We start from the raw sequence: 12,397 nt of genomic DNA, 5'->3' as shown, positions 1-12,397 counted from the left end.
CTTCGCTCTCAGACTGCAGGCTTACTTGTTGTTCCTAGAATCTCTAAAAGTAGAATGGGAGGCAGAGCCTTCAGTTATCAGGCACCTCTCCTGTGGAACCAGCTCCCAGTTTGGGTTCGGGAGGTAGACACCCTCTCTACTTTTAAGACCAGGCTTAAAACCTTCCTTTTCGACAAAGCTTATAGTTAGGGCTGACTGGGTGACCCTGACGGGGTGAGCTGGTGTTTTCATTTGCACAACTGACTTCCCCTCTTGACGTCCCTTTAGTTTGCCCCTAGTTATGCTGCTATAAGCCTAGGCTGCTGGGGAACCTCTCTGGATGCACTGAGCCCTTCTCTAACTACCTATGTATTTACTATATATACCATTATTGCATTACATTCACTCTGTTTCTTTCTGTGTCCTTTCTCCGAGTGTCCCTGGTCCCAGAGCTGGATGCTGGATGCTTCAGATGTGTGGCTGTGTTTTATGGTCCTTGTGTCCCACCCCCCCACCTCTCTATCTCTACCCCTCTATCTGTATCCCTCTATCTCTATCTCTACCTCTCTACCTCTTCTGTCCCTCTCAACCCGCCCGGCCAGCAGGCAGATGGGTCCCCCCACATTAGAGCCGGGTTCTGCTCGAGGTTTTTTCCCTGTTAAAAGGGTGTTTTCCTTGCCACTGTCGCCTTTTGGCTTGCTCTGGGGGTCAGGCATATGGGTTCTGTAAAGCGTCTCGAGACAATTTGACTGTAATTGGCGCTATATAAATAAAATTGAATTGAAAATTGAATTGAATAGAAGAACACCGCTTTATAATGCAGGGACAGTGTTTTAGAATAGACCATGATGGACTAGGCTGGATGGGTCAAATGACAATATACATTAATATACATACATCCGTGACACAGTATCAATTTGCCAACTGTAAGAGGGTTTTGGTTGTGTTAGGTCGTCATGGTCAATGTTGCAAACCACTGAGCAGCATTGCTTGATGACAATAATAATTTAACAGGGATTTTTGCAAGCTTGATTTTATCCAGTTAGGCTTTTCAGCTGACTACAGAAGATCAGAATATATACTGATCAGTCACAACGTTAAATCCACTGCCAGGTGAACTGAATAGCATTGCTTATCTCGTTACAATGGCACCTGTCAAGGGGCGGGATTTATTAGACAGCAAACTGAACCATAATTTCTTGAAGCTGATGTGTTGGAAGCAGGAAAAATGGCCTGCAAGAGTAACGATCTGACTTTGATAAGGGAAACCTTGGATCCTGACATCCATGTTGATGCTCCTATGGCATGCACCATTGTTGTTGATCACGTACACTTCTTCATGGCATTCCCTAATGGAATGAATGAAGAGGTCGCTTTCAGCAGGTTGATGCGCCCTGTCATGCTGCAATAAAAGCTCAGAAATAATTTGAGGATTGTGACCTAGGCTCCAAATTTCCTAGATTTCAGTCTGATCAAGCATCTGTGGGTTGGAAGAACAAACTCCCACCTCAGAACTTGGTTTCTGATACCACTGGACACCTTCTGAGATCTTGTGAACTCAATGCCTTGACTGACCAGAGCTGTTTTAGAGGCACGAGGGAAACGTACACGGTGTTAGGCAGGTGGCGTTAATGTTGTGGCGGGTTGGTTTATATTACAATGTGAATGTAAACAGTAAATCAACATCTCATTTATATAACTGCCCATAATGCTACAGAAGATTTACATCACCCAGGGCCAATCCTGTTGCTGAGTTGAAGATATTTCTTCACCCAAATGGGACATTAATTAGTTTTTGACTCAACAACAGGACAGCAAACAGTATAATTTAAACCTGACAAGGCCAGCAGTGAGTAAAAATATGTGCAAATGTGAGCAGATGGAAAATGAATACACTCTATTGTAGATCTGCTTTGTTGCTCTGTTTTCGTGATGAAAAACAGGCATCAATGATTAAATCACACAGGTAATGAAAAGGTTAAATTAGATATACTGCAGTACAGTGAATGTACAGAAACATTATATTAACACTGCCCTGATTCTGTAAAGTCAGAACTTTGATATGATAATTCTGCCTCCTTTCCAGGGACGAGCAACACTTGCACAATACCCTTCTAATAGGATTATCTGGTCAAAACCTCCCATTCACACAGGCATATAGAAAAGCATTAAAATGAACGGATGACTTGAATGAGACTCCAAAGTGCTGCGGCAGCAAAAGACAGCCTTAACCCCACTATCCCCCTATCCCACATTTAGCCCCTCCACACCTCTTCTCATGCCTATACGACCTCAGCCAAGCTCTGCTCCACATGTGCAATTGATCCACTCGTATTATAGGAGTTAATTAAAAGAGACAAGGCTTTAAAGCTCAGACCCCTGATTCATTTAAAACGAGCAATTAAGTAGTAACAAGTTTCCTATCAACAGGAAAACTATTACAGACCAGCCTTGCAGAATGGCTGATAACAATACAAGCACACCACAATAAATATCAGCTTAGGTTACAGGTGCGCTTGTTGTGATGTGTGCAAGACATGTTTGAGTCATTTCTCTGGTCCAGCTAATTTTTACAAATAAAACAATGGGACTTGAGGGCTTAGAGTCCATTGTGTGACAAAGGTGTGCATCTTTGTTTGTTCACTCCATGGTGAATAGCATGCGTGAGCTTGTGTCTATTATGGCACAGCTACAATCTGGCTAATTACAGTGCAAACAAACCGGGCGCCGGGCCGAATGGAGAGTCTTGCTTTCTGGGGCTCATTGACTCCCTGGATGTGCTCAGAGTCTGATCAATCTCAGTTAAGGCTCACTTCTTGACTTCTGGTTGTGTAATGAGGTTGTCACAAGCATCATTCACAAAACACAGGGAGCTCATTTCAGTCAGAGAGCAGGATGGTATTGTAAAAGCAAAGAGGGACTAAATAGAAAAAGTGAAATTTGGTGAATCAAAATAGACAGCCCTTGAAGTTCTCTGAGAATAATAATAAACACAACAAAAAAATTATAATTTTTTTGGTCAAAAAAGATACAGTATTGGAATCAACATTATAGAAAGGGACTAGGATCGATTTATAGTGCAATAAAGTGACTATATATATATTATTTAGTACCTGAAAAGAACAACAAATTATGTTTAGAATCATTTGTGTCCTCAAGTGTGCATACAAAATGCAAATAAAAGAACAGCCTGTGATGTTCAATTACTTTGCTAAATTCTTTATGGAAACACTTGTCAAATCTGCACGCGCCTTTAATTTGCTGTTGGCGTGAAGTAGCAGTATGCAAGTTTACAAAAGCTTTATTCTGATGACTGTAGCTAATGTATGCAGACCACCCTGGGTAAAAGGAGCAAAGTGAGGCGATGCTAAAAAGCAACAACAAACAGCAGCCTGCTTGGCAGCATGCCTCACTAAGCTACCATGGAGAGATAATTCCTCTCAAGTCGACACACACTCCCACTCGCCACAATGACCTCAACACAAGGATGATGTCACAGCTCTCCATACATCCTGTTTAAGCATGACCAGCAGAGCCCTGATTTCCCTGGTAACCCAACACGACTATGTTTCACCACACAGATGCTCTCTGAAATGCATGCAGATCTCCCTCCTGTGGAGCTGCCTCATATGTCCTCTGCACCTCAGAGATCAACTGGCTTTATCGGAGGAGACACTGGTGCATACTCTCAAATCACCAGGACAAAAAAGGTGTAACGAACTTGAAAATGTCAAGCCCTCTTGCCATTAACCCAGTGCATCGATCCAGCAGGAACAAAAAGACTGCTTATGAGCTAGTGTGTGTGTGTGTGTGTGTGTGTGTGTGTGTGGGGGTGGGTGGGGGTGGGGGTGGGGGGGTACCCAAGCGATTAGAGCGCTATTAGCCTTGGTTACGTTTGCAGGGATCCCACTCTGAAAGTGAATTGTTTAGTGATGTGTATGCTGTATTTGCCTTTCAAGGGTTGTCTCCAAAATCTATTCGCATGGTATTCTATTTTGGTTAAATTATAACATAATGAAGTACAATTATCTGTTGTGTGCCGAGTAATGTATTACCAGTTCCTCCAAGAGTTTCTAAGAGACTTGGATGCATACATGAATAATTTATAGAGTAATTATTTTCAAATCAGTGTGCAGGGATCTGAAGTGTGCTGCTTCGGTATCATACATGACAGATGCCATTTAGATGTATACATGTAAAAACTGTGCCAGTTACATGTTGAAGGGTGGTGATATTCACAGTTATTCTGAAGTTCACAGCAGCAGTGCTACAAAGCAAAACTAATTATGTTACCACTTGAGCAGTTTTATGAATGCATACACTAGTTTTGCTGGAGACAGGATAATGGTCTTCTTAGCAAAACTCCAATTTTGAAGTAAAAATTGTTCTATAGTAAGGCATAAGCAATATTCCTTTCAGTTCTGCTGACAGTGAGATGGGGAAGCTGTAATGACAAACAGCCAATTTCTTTCCGGTGAAAGAGGTGAGCCTGAGGCCGAGGGAATCCTCACATCACAGAATTCCAACAATCCTTTGTACAACTTTCCAGCCATTACTCCATCAGTAAAACAGGACTCATTCATACATAATATTTCCAGTTAGGAGCTGCCTAGGCGCTGACAGCGAAGTCACTTTCTTTTCTATTGCAGCCTGTTTTACAGTTACATTTCTCTTTTAGCTGCCCTGATATGATTGTTTTCTGCTTTTCACAGAACAACTGTAATGTATGGATCTGTCAGAGTCAATACACTATCTGTTTTCAATTCAATAAAGCAATAAGGCAATAGAGATAAGTGGGAGCACAGCAGGAAAACTGGGCAGAATGGGTTCAGAAAATAGAGCTCTATCTCAGGAGTGACAGGAGAAGCTCCTCACAGAACATCTATTATAATACTATTTCTAATCTTAACTCACTGCACCTGCTTTCTCCAAGTATTTACTTCTGCAGCTCAGATATGTTGAAATTGTACATGCAAATAAAGGGTTACCACTGACAGAGGGAGGCTTACCCCTGAGCAAAGGAGTGGAAAGGCCGGAATGGATGAGGTGTCATGAAATTTACTAATGAACAGCAAGCACTCACAAGTTGAAAATTACGCATTCCTTAAAGTTCACTTGTCACCGTCAACAACTCTATACTCAACAAACATCCATCTTACTCAGCTGCTTGCTTTATTTCACCATGAACTTGTATAAACAAGGGTATAAAAAATCAATACTTCCTGAAGGAGAGGTCAGCCCCACCTCTCTCACTAATTAGCTACATATTGGAGCGCATTGATATTTTGCAGGGCCATGTTCTACTGAACTTTAAAGGAAGCAAAGTGGGATCAACCTGTGACAGCATGCAATTGCATAAGGTGCAGAAATAACACTGTCACATCATGACAAATTTAAATTAGATCATTGTAATTTTACAGTCCTGTGGCTTTCCCTCTACCACCACCAATGTATCTCTGTCTCACCTATAGAAAGTTTTGTCCAATTCAAGAGCTCCTGTTCCAGTATGAAAGATGTAACAACTAAAGTGATCTTCAGTCTGTACAGCATTACAGAAGGCAAAACAATACTTCACAACACTAGCAAAAACTGAAGTACAGACCAAAATAACAGCACAACAGTTCCATCTGGAAAAGCTTTCACATAACTGTCACATATTGTTTGACAGATTTGGGGGACTGATCTCCTTCATACAAGCTCAATGTGCCCAGTCTAATTTACACTCCTAATTTGGGCACAGCACTCCCACTGATTTGTCACAATAATGTGCCCAATCCCTTATCTAAAGGCATGAAGGGCTGCACAGCTGATGACCTTCAGGTACTCGCAGCCGCCTCACCTGCCCTCCTGGCAGAGGATGCCACCAGCCTCCCATCTCAGATGAGAGAGGGTAACCAAGCGTTGCCTCCATCCATCATCACATTACACACATTGGCCTAGTTTAATGTCCTTTTCAGACTCGACTAGAGACATGCTGGGCCACACAGAAACATGGGAAGCAGCTAATTAGTCTATGCCAACAGCAGAGGTTCACCAGTCATTTACCACTTCAAGGGTGAAATCCTTCCCAGAGTGCTAATGAGGACTTTGTCCATCACAATTGTCTCATCCATTACAATGCTACAGCATCGCAATAATGAGCAGATAGCAGAAGCATGACTAGGAAGGAGCTCAAACATTAAACTACTAAATGTACTGTATGTATAAAAAAGGAGGCAGATGGAGGGGTGCAGCAGCAGCAACTCTTCAGTGAGTCCTGAACCATTTCACCTACAAGGACAATTCTTTTGACCAGAGGGCAAACAGCTGGTGAGCGTGTGAAAGGTTATCGTGCTGAGAAGGTGTTGTAGGGTGATGGTATAAGACAGTGCAGGGAAATTAGGAGAAGAAAGCACAGGGGGAAAAAGGACACGCACAAGCATATGTTTGAAGATCTAGCAGAGCCTCAGAGGCAGAAGGAAAGGGCGTTTTTTTCCTCTATGGCAATGAATAGGCTAAAAGTTGTTCTAAAAAAAGAATGGCTGTTTATTGCAAATACAAAAAAAAAATGAAAATAACTGCAGTAGAAGCTGTTTTGCATGTTGGTCTAAGAGGACTCCCTGCAGTTGGAGCAGTCTTTGAAGCAATTAACATAAATGTAAAAAACATCATGTGCCATGAGATGTTGTAATTTATGACTATACACTATTCAACAAATGCACTATAATAACCCACTTTAGTCAATGAGGCGTAAAAACAATGAAAGAATGTTATCTCCTCAGTTTCTACAGCCTCATATTTGTACTGCTTACTTCACCAAGACCTATGCTAACACTGAAATCTGACAAAGCACATCTCAGGATTTAGCTCAACCATTTCACAAATCTGTCCACATAATTGTGAAGGATACAGAGAGGCACCCTGTAGGAAAGTGTCAAAATAAAAAGGGCGCAGCTGAACAAATGCACCACTCTCGGTTTCAGTGCAGCACGCCTGTCCGGTCAGCCATACAACTCCCGAACCACAGCAGACATAGGAAATTATTCTGGCTACCACTCGCCAGGGTGAGCAGCACCAGAGCTGACAGGAGCTCTGTCAGGAGTACAGCCACTAAAGCCATCAGCATTTCATCACCACACTAAGTTGACAACACAGACTTGTTATTTTGTTTGATGGTGGGACAATTCATGATATTTTCACCCCACTGCAGTGGGATACCGGCAAAGCCGCCACAACATGAGTCTTGCAGGTAACAATGAGACACAGCAGGTCTGTTCTGCATCAAGTTCGGCAGGGAGGGGAGTGAGTGATTTTGCACCCACATGCTGGCGTGGTTTATGAGTTACAGAGTCTCATTAAGGCTAAATACCCAGCCAGACTAGTTCCATTCACTAGTTCTAAATGAACTGTCAGATCATATCAGCCTTACCAGAATGCAAAATACTAAATGGGCAAATGTGGCTTTGTGTTTTTTAGTGCAGGTGAGAAATGAAGGCGATCATCAGTAAATAAACTGCAGCGTTTCATGCATTGTTATCTCAGCTTTGAGCGAGTGCGCTGTTATAATATCAAGATGACAAACTGTTAGATGTCCCCAACAAAATGAAATGTTGGTGATGGTTCTTGGCTGAAGTTCAGCTAGGTTTCTAAAGAGCTAATCACTAAATTTGACACTGAGCACGGTACACACTCAGGCAACATTTTTTTTTTTTTTAGGTACACCTGTGCAATCCTGTGCACACTGTACCACTATGAAGTCTACTTTTATGATATGTAGGGCTGTCACGATTCTGAAATTTTACTTGAAAGGTCACTGTTACACAAATGACTGCAATTAACGATTTCATTGTCTTTTTCTGTAAATTTTATGCCACTATTCGTTTTACATTAGTTGTATTGGCAGCCTTTGTATTTCTGCAAATTCAACAAATAAGCCTCCTGACAGTTATTGGGTTCTCATTTTTCATTTAACCTGAAAGCAAAATGTGTCCATAGCAGAGCTGTGGTGTTTGGCTTTGCGACTAAATCTATGACATTAATGTTTACAGATGATCATCAAACTGCAGATGGTGAAACGTTACAAGTTAAGGATCTGGAGATAAACAGTTGGTTGTAAAACACAGCTGAAAACGGTAAAAAAAAAATGATGCGGAAAGAGTGATTGAATGGCATCATTTCTGTTAGTTTCATCCAGCTGTTTGCATACAGGTGAATGGAAACAAATCCAGTGATTCTGCAAAATGAACAGTCAGCTCAAACAACAGCGATTATGCAATAATTGGGACGGGCCTATTGATATGTATAATTTCAAGAAGTTAGGTGGTTGTTTTGCACTGTCAAAGGTGTCAATTCAGTCAAATTACATTACATGTTTTAGCATTTAAGTCACAGTCAGTCATGGTGTTATTCTGGACTGCATTATATGTTGAGCTGTTTCTAATTTTTTTACCCTCTTCATGTATATCTAATATAATGTAATTTCACTAACACTTCTGACTATATCAATAAACAAGTGAACATTCTAAACGTTGTAAAAGCAGAATTTATGTGCAGTAGATTATACAAGGATAACTAATAAGGTGGCCTGTCAAATTTGCTAAAAATACTCTGCTATGAGGATAATCTATTATCTGGAAGATCGGGAAGATTATCTGTCACTGCCGCATATTTTTACAATATTACTTGTGCCCTTTTTTCTTTTCTTTTGTAATGAAAATCCAGAATGGCAGGAATAGTGGACAATCTCACATTGCTATGGTTTTATTCAGTATTCTGTATTTTATCTTTCAGTATTACTGCTCATTTGATATTTAGATGATTAACTAATGTATCTATGTTTTAAATCTGTTTTTCACCTTACTTTTCACACTAAGGATGTTGCTGTCTACTGTTAAACAGTACCCAATACAAACAATATAAACACATAGGGGTCACAGCTTGAGACAAATTCGAGATTTTACTTAGTACTTAAGTCCTCTAGAAGGACAAATGCAGTCATTCTGTTTCGAGACCTTGGTCTAACTAAGATAAGTTGCTGCTGAAGCAGAGTGAACTAACATGACTGCCTGGTGCTATAAGATTGGTCGTCTCTGTTCTATTTCCTGTCCATTGCTCTGCAGGCCACAATTTAAAACTAATTCAAACACTGGTAGCAGCGGACTGAACTACTGAGTTTTTAAACTGTTTAGTGGGGACAGATAAGACTCTGGCTAAAAGTTGCATTGCACTTTTTGTTAATCGTTTTAAATAGAATGGATTTAGCCAAACCAATGCGCAAATTAGTGATGTTTAATTCAGCTTTTTAACAGCAACATTCCAATATAAAATAGCACATTTTATTTTATTTTGCCGTGCTTCTGGAAGACATCATAGTCAGTCCTTGATGTTTAATCCCTCCCCATGATTTTTAATTTTTTTGGAATTGTTCCCTGTCCATACAGCTCAACATGACTTAACAGAATTATTTTCTTGTGTCTTCTACTATAGAACTAAAAAGACCAATTTAAGCAATTTATTCATGTAGGTAGTCCTTACCAAAGGCAGCTGATACTATATGCTAATGTGGAAACTATAAGCATGTAATGATCAGCAGCCAGAACATGGCATGGTATATGGACAGCAAATCAATCGTTTTGTAAGTACAACTAACCTGTCTGAAATTCTATCTCATCACTTCGCCTCATATTGCCATGCCAGAATATGAAACCCTGCTGGAAATCTCAGATCAGTTTTCTCATCCACAAAAGAAAGCGCTCTAAATTGCTCTCCGTGCCCATTAAAACTGCCCCTGTGTACAGATAGTAATCCAATATCAGTCGTGCCGACCAAAGATTAGAAAGGTTCCTCTCTTGCCGAGGTACCAGACATGATACGGTAAGATCTGAGAACAGACATGCAGGTCAATCATCATAAACCTCTAACGTCATAAACAGACAATCCAGCTCGAGCACTGAATTTCCATCAATTATATTCCATACAAGACAGCACCGTACATCTGTCAATCATTCGACTCCAAAGTGAGGAATGAAATAATTAATTAGCTCAGATAAGTGACAGCTAATGTGACATTCCATCATCATCTCATATCAATATTTTGTACTCCATACCACAAACCCATTCCCCTTTTCAGTCATACGTGTAAATGTGAGATAATAAATGGAGTCAGAAACCACTTAGTCTGTAAAGGGCTTAGATCACATTAATGAAACTGCCTGTGTGGACAAGTTTATCAATCATTCAACTATCTTATCACCTTTAGCTCAGCCACAAGCTTGGAGTCACTCTCTTATCTCACTAATCCGGATAACTTCAGCACTGAGTCCGTGAAGGCAGCAGAGATAAATTAGTTTACTCCTACACTGATTGGATTAAAAGCCAGGAGTGGGCCTCGACCCCCTGGCCTTTACTGCTAGAGCCACCAGCTGCTCAGCTTTAATGAAGATGTTGGCTTAAATGGAAATAAATAACTAAATAAAACTTGATTTTTATCTCTTTCATGCCCAAGATTTCTAGAAAAATGGAAACATTTTGACCTGATTGGCTCATGCTATAGAAAACCCCACTGTGATTTTACAGCGCCTTTACGAGGTCTGTATTCGTGATGACTCAACTTATCTGTCACACGGCAAGACAAACACACTTTATACATCAGCTGACTCAATAGTAATCTAGTGCAGGTTAAATGTGAGCCTCTGGAACCTCGAGAGTTGACCCATCATGACTGCAACACTTCACAGAAGCAGCAGTCACAACTGTAAGTCCTCTCACCAACTGAAACTGGGTTCTTGACAGGATATTTTGTGAAACACATCCCGCCAACACACGCAGCATGCTTCATGGTGACTGAATGTATCCCACTGCAGCTTTATAAACACAAGTCCGGAAGCACAGTTTCCACACTGCAGTGAAAAGACTCACAAATGAACACAGAGGCTTGGCTGTCACAAAGTGACAGGCCTGTATTAGGGGCTGCAGCAGTAACGCTTCAATGGACAAAAGTACAATATGACAGTCAAACAAAACTACAACCTGATGAGATAAAATGAAAACCTATTAGGGCCAACTCTGCTGAGACACTGAGCTGCAACTTGCCCTGGTAAATCACTTAAAGTTTAAATAGACCTACTTATTTTGGAAGAGGACAGAATGTTAGCTCTGCACAGCCTTAAATTTGTTCATTGTAACAGTGGGCAAAAGCAGCAGGGTTTAGTGTGGAGATATGGACCAACTGTGTCTGATGTGACTGGTACTTAACCTGTACCCTGGCTTGTTTCACAGGATGCAGAGCCTCATTTAATTTCACAAGGCTTGCAGCAAGTGTGCGAGAATTTGTATAACCAAGGGAGGAATAGAGAAGGAAAAACACAAGAAAGCAAGAAAGTCAGAAAAAGAAAGACAGGAAAGGAGCGAGTTGTACAGCAAAACGAAGGCTCTCAAAATATCACAGCAATGCTCCTAGCTACTGTAAAGGGGGCCGTGCTGTCCAGGGTTGCAATGACTTCCTCATTCTTTCGTATTCAGGTCCATCCTGTGCTTCACCTCCCTCCTCATGCAGCTGCTGTAAAACCTCCCAGCTTCAGCTGAGGGGAGATTGTCACAGAGGCAGGAACAAGCTGTGCAACTATCGCTCTGTAGTGACAGTTCTGTAAACACAATTACCTCCCTGTTACTGTGAGCATTTTTAGTATTTTTTTGAGGCTGCATCTACTGCTACAGTGGCCGTGTAAAGGAGCTGCATCAGCTTGCAGGAAAACCCAGGATCTCCCAGCTGAATGGGGAAACACCCGCAGGGAGGGGAGAAACAGCAGGCTGGCTGGAGAGTCTGACATCATCCAAGTGTCCATGTTTCACTGAAGCCTCATATGTGTGCATGAATAAACAGTGAGTGTGTTTCTGCACATGCACACACACACACACACACACACACACACACACACACACACACACACACACCCTCTATCCGTCTCTCTCTTTCTCTCTGAGACGCACACACAACTGTAGTTTTCCTCTCTAGCTCTGGACAGATATTCATTATTCTGACTTTCTGCTGCTGCACCACCACACAGACGCTGCAGTTCACACCATGTAGAAGCAGAAGAGATGAGGGGCACCAATGAAACCTTCTCGAAATCTGCAGACAAAAAGCTGCTCACAACAAACATCCTTATCGCAATACAGCACAAGAATTTGAAAAAAACAAAAACCAGACAATCCATCCGTGGCCGTGCGTAACCAAACCAATCCCTCCACGTATCTACTGCAGATACTCCAAATAATCCAAAACCTTACAGGGGGGGATCTCATTCGGATTCACACAAAGCGATCAGAATAGCTGCAAAAAAAAGACATTATGCCCGCAAAGTTGAAGGACGCGGGAGGAATTGGGAGATATTATGTGAAAGACGAGTGTCTGGAGGCTAGTTACAGTAAACGGCGGGGC

The 12,397-nt window shown here is 41.4% G+C and overlaps 1 protein-coding gene across 2 annotated transcripts in view; it reads right to left on the bottom strand.

Moving 5' to 3' along the window:
* The window catches only part of mcu (mitochondrial calcium uniporter), a 59,823-nt gene that overhangs the window by 46,925 nt on the left and 501 nt on the right, over window positions 1-12,397 (bottom strand). The gene's annotated exons all lie outside the window — the stretch shown is intronic.

This window comes from Amphiprion ocellaris, chromosome 16, assembly GCF_022539595.1.
Source record: "Amphiprion ocellaris isolate individual 3 ecotype Okinawa chromosome 16, ASM2253959v1, whole genome shotgun sequence".
Classification (NCBI taxonomy): Eukaryota; Metazoa; Chordata; class Actinopteri; family Pomacentridae; genus Amphiprion; species Amphiprion ocellaris.
Note: the sequence above shows the minus strand (reverse complement) of the source record. Positions and strands in the feature narration are given on the sequence as shown.